Source organism: Schistocerca piceifrons, chromosome 3, assembly GCF_021461385.2.
Source record: "Schistocerca piceifrons isolate TAMUIC-IGC-003096 chromosome 3, iqSchPice1.1, whole genome shotgun sequence".
Classification (NCBI taxonomy): Eukaryota; Metazoa; Arthropoda; class Insecta; order Orthoptera; family Acrididae; genus Schistocerca; species Schistocerca piceifrons.
The window spans coordinates 75,191,160-75,199,655 of record NC_060140.1 but is presented as its reverse complement, the minus strand read 5'-3'; the positions used below and the strand labels follow the sequence as shown (position 1 = coordinate 75,199,655).

The window sequence follows — 8,496 nt, the reverse complement described above, 5'->3', positions numbered from 1 at the left end:
CTTCAGGTTGAGATCCTTTCTGTTCACGTCGTAAGCAATCAGATCAAAATAATCTGTACACTTCTGTGTAGTGCGCAGTTGGCTAATACATGTCCAGTGTAAAAGGAGTCGGGAAGCACTGTGTTGTCAATAGACAAGCAGTAACAGCAGGTGGGTCAGTTAGGAGAGCTCAGTGACCTCGAACGTGGACTAGTCATTGGAATTCATCTAATAAATCCGACAGAAACGTTTCTATCATCTGAAAGCTGACCAGGTCGACTGTGGGTGATGTGATTGTGAAGCGGAAACGCGAAGGAACCACCGCAGCTGCTCAGAGGTCATGCAAACATCTTGTACTGACGGAAAGCGAGAGTCCAGCATTGCGGAGGGCGGCCAGCCGGGGTGGCCGAGCGGTTCTAGGCGCTGCAGTCTGGAACCGCGCGACCGCTACGGTCGCAGCTTCGAATGCTGCCTCGGGCATGGATGTTTGTGATGTCCTTAGGTTAGTTAGGTTTACGTAGTTCTAAGTTTTAGGGGACTGATGACCTCAGAAGTTAAGTCCCATAGAGCTCAGAGCCATTTGAACCAACCATTGCGGAGGGTGGCTGTAAAAAGCCGCATGAACTCAGAGGAAGGAATCCATCGTGAGCTGCAAAGCGCTACCAGCTGTCCAGCCAGCACAATGAATGTTCGCAGAGAGTTGAAAATAATGGCATACAATAGACGAGCAGCTCCATACAAGTATTCCTGTAGTCAGTCCTAAGCGACGCCACAGGACAGTGGATGACCGAACAGCACTAATTTCGAGTGACGCATCACTCTGTAGCCTATGGCAATACGTTACTTTAAATGGCTCTGAGCGCTGTGGGACTTAACATCTGAGGTCATCAGTCCCCTAGAACTTAGAACTGCTTAAACCTAACTAACCTAAGGACATCACACACATCCATGCCCGAGGCAGGATTCGAACCTGCGGCCGTAGCTGTTGCGTCGTTCCAGACTGTAGCGCCTTTAACCGCTCGGCCACTCGGGCCGGCAATGCGTTACTTGCCAGCACGTGTCGGCCAACAGTGAAGTAAAGAGGAGGTAGCGTTACAGTTCTGACGTACCTCTGCCTCTTCTACCACTAGCTATTGGTGGCGGAGACTTGCCACGAGAACGTATAAGTGATAATCTGCCCAACGGTTATTTAAATGCAACTGGAGTCGCCCTTACACTTATGCGTTCCCAAGTAGGAGATCGCTATCCTCATTAGTTAAGTCAACTGTCGTGTGATAGCCTAACTGTTTCCTAATCGTATCCTGTGGACTGAATGTGAAGATAAGCCGACAAAATCCAGTTCTCTTTTAACGAATAAGTTAAAACATGCATAAAATGTACGCAAGTGACAAGCCTTCCCCATGAACCATGGGCCTTGCCGTTGGTGGGGAGGCTTGCGTGCCTCAGCGATACAGATGACCGTACTGTAGGTGCAACCACAACGGAGGGGTATTTGTTGAGAGGCCAGACAAACGTGTGGTTCCTGAAAAGGGGCAGCAGCCTTTTCAGTAGTTGCAGGGGCAACAGTCTGGATGATTGACTGACCTGGCCTTGCAACATTAACCAAAACGGCCTTGCTGTGCTGGTACTGCGAACGGCTGAAAACAAGGGGAAACTACGGCCGTAATTTTTCCCGAGGGCATGCTGCTTTACTGTATGATTAAATGATGATGGTGTCCTCTTGGGTAAAATATTCCGGAGGTAAAATAGTCCCCCATTCGGATGTCCGGGCGGGGATTACTCAAGAGGACGCCGTTATAAGGAGAAATAAAACTGGCGTTCTACGGATCGGAGCGTGGAATGTCAGATCCCTTAACCGGGCAGATGGATTAGAAAATTTAAAAAGGGAAATGGATAGGTTAAAGTTAGATATAGTAGGAATTAGTGAAGTTCGGTGGCAGGAGGAACAAGACTTTTGGTCAGGTGAATACAGGGTTATAAAAACAAAATCAAATAGGGGTAATGCAGTAGTAGGTTTAATAATGAATACAAAAATAGGAGTGCGGGTAAGCATAGTGCAGCATAGTGAACGCATTATAGTGGCCAAGATAGACACGAAGTCCACGCCTACTACAGTAGTACAAGTTTATATGCCAACTAGCTCTGCAGATGATGAAGAAATTGAAGAAATGTGTGGTGAGCTAAAAGAAATTATTCAGGTAGTGAAGGGAAACGAATATTTAATAGTCATGGGTGACTGGAATTCGAGTGTAGCAAAAGGGAGAGAAGGAAACATAGTAGGTGATTATGGACTGGGGGTAAGAAATGAAAGAGGAAGCCGTCTGGTAGAATTTTGCACAGAGCATAACTTAGTCATAGCTAACATTTGGTTCAAGAATCATGAAAGAAGGTTGTATACATGGAAGAATCCTGGAGATACTAGAAGATATCGGATAGATTATATAATGGTAAGACAGAGATTTAGGAACCAGGTTTTAAATTGTAAGACCTTTCCAGGGGAAGATGTGGACTCTGACCACAATCTATTTGTTATGAACTATAGATTAAAACTGAAGAAACTTCAAAAAGGTGGGAATTTAAGGAGATGGGACCTGGATAAACTGACTAAACCAGAGGTTGTACAGAGTTTCAGGGAGAGCATAAGGGAACAATTGACAGGAATGGGGGAAAGAAATAAAGTAGAAGACGAATGGGTAGCTCTGAGGGATGAAGTAGTGAAGGCAGCAGAGGATCAAGTAGGTAAAAAGACGAGGGCTAGTAGAAATCCTTGGGTAACAGAAGAAATATTGAACTTAATTGATGAAAGGAGAAAATATAAAAATGCAGTAAATGAAGCAGGCAAAAAGGAATACAAAAATGAGATCGACAGGAAGTGCAAAATGGCTAAGCAGGGATGGCTAGAGGACAAATGTAAGGATGTAGAGGCTTGTCTCACCAGTGGTAAGATAGATACTGCCTACAGGAAAATTAAAGAGACCTTTGAAGAAGAGAGAGCCACCTGTATGAATATCAAGAGCTCAGGTGGAGACCCAGTTCTAAGCAAAGAAGGGAAAGCAGAAAGGTGGAAGGAGTATATAGAGGGTCTATACAAGGGCGATGTACTTGAGGACAATATTATGGAAATGGAAGAGGACGTAGATGAAGATGAAATGGGACATACGATACTGCGTGAAGAGTTTGACAGAGCACTGAAAGACCTGAGTCGAAACAAGGCCCCGGGAGTAGACAACATTCCATTACAACTACTGATGGCCTTGGGAGAGCCAGTCCTGTCAAAACTCTACCATCTGGTGAGCAAGATGTATGAGACAGGCGAAATACCCTCAGACTTCAAGAAGAATATAATAATTCCAATCCCAAAGAAAGCATGTTTTGACAAATGTGAAAATTACCGAACTATCAGTTTAATAAGTCACGGCTGCAAAATACTAACACGAATTCTTTACAGACGAATGGAAAAAGTGGTAGATGCCGACCTCGGGGAAGATCAGTTTGGATTCCGTAGAAATATTGGAACACGTGAGGCAATACTGACCTTACGACTTATCTTAGAAGAAAGATTATGGAAAGGCAAACGTACGTTTCTAGCATTTGTAGACTTAGAGAAAGCTTTTGAAAATGTTGACTGGAATACTCTCTTTCAAATTCTGAAGGTGGCATGGGCAAAATACAGGGAGCGAAAGGCTATTTACAATTTGTACAGAAACCAGAAGGCAGTTATAAGACTCGAGCGGCATGAAAAGGAAGCAGTGGTTCGGAAGGGAGTGAGACAGGGTTGTAGCCTCTCCCCGATGTTATTCAATCTGTATATTGAGCAAGCAGTAAAGGAAACAAAAGAAAAATTCGGAGTAGGTATTAAAATCCATGGAGAAGAAATAAAAACGTCGAGGTTCGCCGACGACATTGTAATTCTATCAGATACAGCAAAGGACTTGGAAGAGCAGTTGAATGGAATGGTTGGTGTCTTGAAGGGAGGATATAAGATGAACATCAACAAAAGCAAAACGAAGATAATGGAATGTAGTCGAATTAAATTGGGTGATGCTGAGTGTAGTGTTGACAGAAGAGCCAACACTGTGTTTCTAGAGGAGGCCGAAATGCACGCGGTTAATTACACGCTGACTGGCGTGAGGTCTGGAACAGGAAAATGTCTTGAGAATTGTAAATAAAGTACGTAGATGATGTAATACTTAACTTTAACCCACAACTGTAGAACATCTCTCGTTACGGTACATGCTTCATAATATTAATTATCAATTGAATACGGCGCCTTGCTAGGTCGTAGCAAATGTAGCTGAAGGCTATGCTAACTATCGTCTCGGCAAATGAGAGCGTATTTGTCAGTGAACCATTGCTATGAATGATGTGTCGGCAGCTGGGCCAACACCTTGTAGATCGAGATGGCTGAAAATGCACGCTAGACTAACGCAGACGGGCGTGAAGTACTGGAACAGGCTACGTAATTAATGCTATGAAGAAAAGTACGTAGCTGGATTAATACTTATCTTTAATCAATCATTGTGGTACATCGCTCTTGACGATACACAGGAGACTTTAATTACAATCACTGTAAGGCTAATGGCGCCTTGCTAGTTCGTAGCCATTAACTTAGCTGAAGGCTATTCTGTCTCTCGGCTAATGAGAGAGAAAGGCTTTGTACATCTAGTCGCTAGCTAGGTCGTCCGTACAACTGGGGCGAGTGCTTGTTCGTATCACGAGACCTGCCTTGTGGTGGCGCTAGGTCTGCGATCACACAGTGGCGACACGCGGGTCCGACATGTACTAAATGGACCGCGGCCGATTTAATCTACCACCTAGCAAGTGTGGTGTCTGACGGTGACACCACAATGAACGTCGGCTGTACAACTGGGGCGAGTGCCAGTACGTCTCTCTAGACCTGCCGTGTGGTGGCGCTGGGTCTGCTATCACTGACAGTGGCGACACGCGGGTCCGACGTATACTAACGGACCGCGGCCGATTTAAAGGCTACCACCTAGCAAGTGTGGTGTCTGGCGGTGACACCACACTGAGGGAATTAGATTAGGAAATAAGACACTTAAAGTAGTAAAGGAGTATTGCCATTTGGGGAGCAAAATAACTGATGATGGTCAAAGTAGAGAGGATATAAAATGTAGACTGGCAATGGCAAGGAAAGCGTTTCTGAAGAAGAGAAATTTGTTAACATCGAGTATTGATTGAAGTGTCAGGAAGTCGTTTCTGAAAGTATTTGTATGGAGTGTAGCCATGTATGGAAATGAAACATGAACGATAAATAGTTTAGACAAGAAGGGAACAGAAGCTTTCGAAATGTGGTGCTATAGAAGAATGCTGAAGGTTAGATGGGTAGATCACATAACTAATGACGAAGTATTGAATAGAATTGGGGAGGAGTGTGTGGTTCAACTTGACGAAAAGAAGGGACCGGTTAGTAGGACATGTTCTGAGGCATCAAGGGATCACAAATTTAGCATTGGAGGGCAGCGTGGAGGGTAAAAATCGTAGAGGGAGACCAAGAGATGAATACACTAAGCAGATTCAGAAGGATGTGGGTTGCAGTAAGTACTGGGAGATGAAGAAGCTTGCAAGGATAGGGTAGCATGGAGAACTGCATCAAACTAGCCTCAGGACTGAAGACCACAACAACAACAACAAGTGACAAGATTAGCTACCATAGGAAAATAGCATCTACTAAAGGATAAATGACGTCATTTTAACATATTTATTCATCATAAACGCAATTAAAAGACACTAAGTAGTAATTACAACTCTCAGGTTCTCCCTGAATTAATATTGGCCCTTAAACTGCCTGGCTTTGCTCTGTAATGCACTCGCGATCTGTGATTAGGCGTGGAGTAACTGACATCCCCCGTTGTACTAAATAGCAAGATGGAACTACTACCTCAATGATCAGTGTGATACCTCAACGCAGAACGGAGTAGAACACGTGATTCATCAAAGTAAATTCACTTTCTGACACGCCGGTGCATAAGCAAAATCACTGTAGGGACCAGACGCCTCAGCGAAATAATAGTTAAATTGTACTTCAACAAAATTATAGCCGAAGACGTCCGTCGACTGCCGTGGAATCAAGACGACCCTCTAGCTCCACGACCCGGCAACGACACTGTAGCTCCACGCCCAAGGAACGACCTCTCAGCTCTACGCCCCAGGAAGGAGAGCTCCCTCACGTTCCTCTCCCCCCCCCCCCCCCCTTAACTTTGGGTGGCGAATCATCATTCCGGAAGGCACTCGTCTCCGAACGCTGACGAATCTCAGTTTATAATCCAGACCGAAGTTTCTGAAAGTTCTTTCTCTGCCCGTAAGAAAGTCCTCGAATACTTGGTGCCACGTGTTTTTGCCAGACCCACTGCCTTCTCACGTCTGCCCGCCGGACACGTGTTCTCGTTTTGCAGCTGGTCCAGCTCCCGGGCGTCCCGAAATTAGCACCGGAAGCGTCTGAGCCGTTCTATTGTCCAAAGAAACGTGTTGGCTCCCTGTGTCCTTCCGTTCTGCCACGAGTTTCTCAGCTCTGCTTGTTCCCCAGTCACCCAACATGCAGACATTACAATAAATTAAGTGTACTGGACGATGTCAAAAAAATGGTTCAAATGGCTCGGAGCACTATGGGACTTAACATTTGAGGTCATCAGTCCCCTAGAACTTAGAACTACTTGAACCTAACTAAGGACATCACACACATCCATGCCCGAGGCAGGATTCGAACCTGCGACGTAGCGGTCGCGCGGTTCCAGACTGAAGCGCCTAGAACCGCTCGGCCACTTCGGCCGGCCTGGACGATTTCAGTCACATACATGCTTTTATTGAATGAACACAAACCTGTCTTCTCTATCATTGAAGGAGCTTGTTTGTGTCGTATTGGATGTAACACAGTTTGTAAAATAACGCCACCTTACACAGTGTTGGAGTATTTTTAGTAACTACGTTCTGATGCACTTTTTGTACTTAAGAAAATACTAAATGCGGAAGGATACGAACACATCGTGCGCTAGTTCCAGTAGAGGAAGATATCGGAGGCGATGATTGTTTCAGCAGGACAATTCACGCTGTTATAAAGCAGCAAGTGTGAGGTAATAGTTTGTAGACAATAACAGTCCTTAAATGAACTTGCCTGCGCAGAGTCCCGTACTGAACCCAATGGAAGAACTTCGAGATGAGCTAGAGCGACTACTTTGTTCCACAATCCAGTGTCCAGGATCATTACCTTCTCTGGTTTCTGCTCTTGAGAGAGAGTATGATGCTGTTCCCCCACAGACATTCAGACACCACACTGAAACTGTCTTCAGTAGAGTGCAAGCCTTCATAAAGCCGAAGGCTTGAGACAATCCATATTAATGTCCAGTAATAGGTACCCAAACACTTTTTATCAAGTAGTACATACACTCCTGGAAATGGAAAAAAGAACACATTGACACCGGTGTGTCAGACCCACCATACTTGCTCCGGACACTGCGAGAGGGCTGTACAAGCAATGATCACACGCACGGCACAGCGGACACACCAGGAACCGCGGTGTTGGCCGTCGAATGGCGCTAGCTGCGCAGCATTTGTGCACCGCCGCCGTCAGTGTCAGCCAGTTTGCCGTGGCATACGGAGCTCCATCGCAGTCTTTAACACTGGTAGCATGCCGCGACAGCGTGGACGTGAACCGTATGTGCAGTTGACGGACTTTGAGCGAGGGCGTATAGTGGGCATGCGGGAGGCCGGGTGGACGTACCGCCGAATTGCTCAACACTTGGGGCGTGAGGTCTCCACAGTACATCGATGTTGTCGCCAGTGGTCGGCGGAAGGTGCACGTGCCCGTCGACCTGGGACCGGACCGCAGCGACGCACGGATGCACGCCAAGACCGTAGGATCCTACGCAGTGCCGTAGGGGACCGCACCGCCACTTCCCAGCAAATTAGGGACACTGTTGCTCCTGGGGTATCGGCGAGGACCATTCGCAACCGTCTCCATGAAGCTGGGCTACGGTCCCACACACCGTTAGGCCGTCTTCCGCTCACGCCCCAACATCGTGCAGCCCGCCTCCAGTGGTGTCGCGACAGGCGTGAATGGAGGGACGAATGGAGACGTGTCGTCTTCAGCGATGAGAGTCGCTTCTGCCTTGGTACCAATGATGGTCGTATGCGTGTTTGGCGCCGTGCAGGTGAGCGCCACAATCAGGACTGCATACGACCGAGGCACACAGGGCCAACACCCGGCACCATGGTGTGGGGAGCGATCTCCTACACTGGCCGTACACCACTGGTGATCGTCGAGGGGACACTGAATAGTGCACGGTACATCCAAACCGTCATCGAACCCATCGTTCTACCATTCCTAGACCGGCAAGGGAACTTGCTGTTCCAACAGGACAATGCACGTCCGCATGTATCCCGTGCCACCCAACGTGCTCTAGAAGGTGTAAGTCAACTACCCTGGCCAGCAAGATCTCCGGATCTGTCCCCCATTGAGCATGTTTGGGACTGGATGAAGCGTCGTCTCACGCGGTCTGCACG

General features: G+C 46.9%; 1 non-coding gene across 1 annotated transcript; it reads right to left on the bottom strand.

Moving 5' to 3' along the window:
• Positions 1-928: 928 nt before the first annotated feature.
• Trnas-gga lies at positions 929-1,012 on the bottom strand. Its single transcript is given in 2 exon segments — positions 929-963; positions 973-1,012. It is a non-coding gene; the product is annotated as a tRNA-Ser (tRNA).
• Between the last annotated feature and the right edge of the window lie 7,484 nt (positions 1,013-8,496).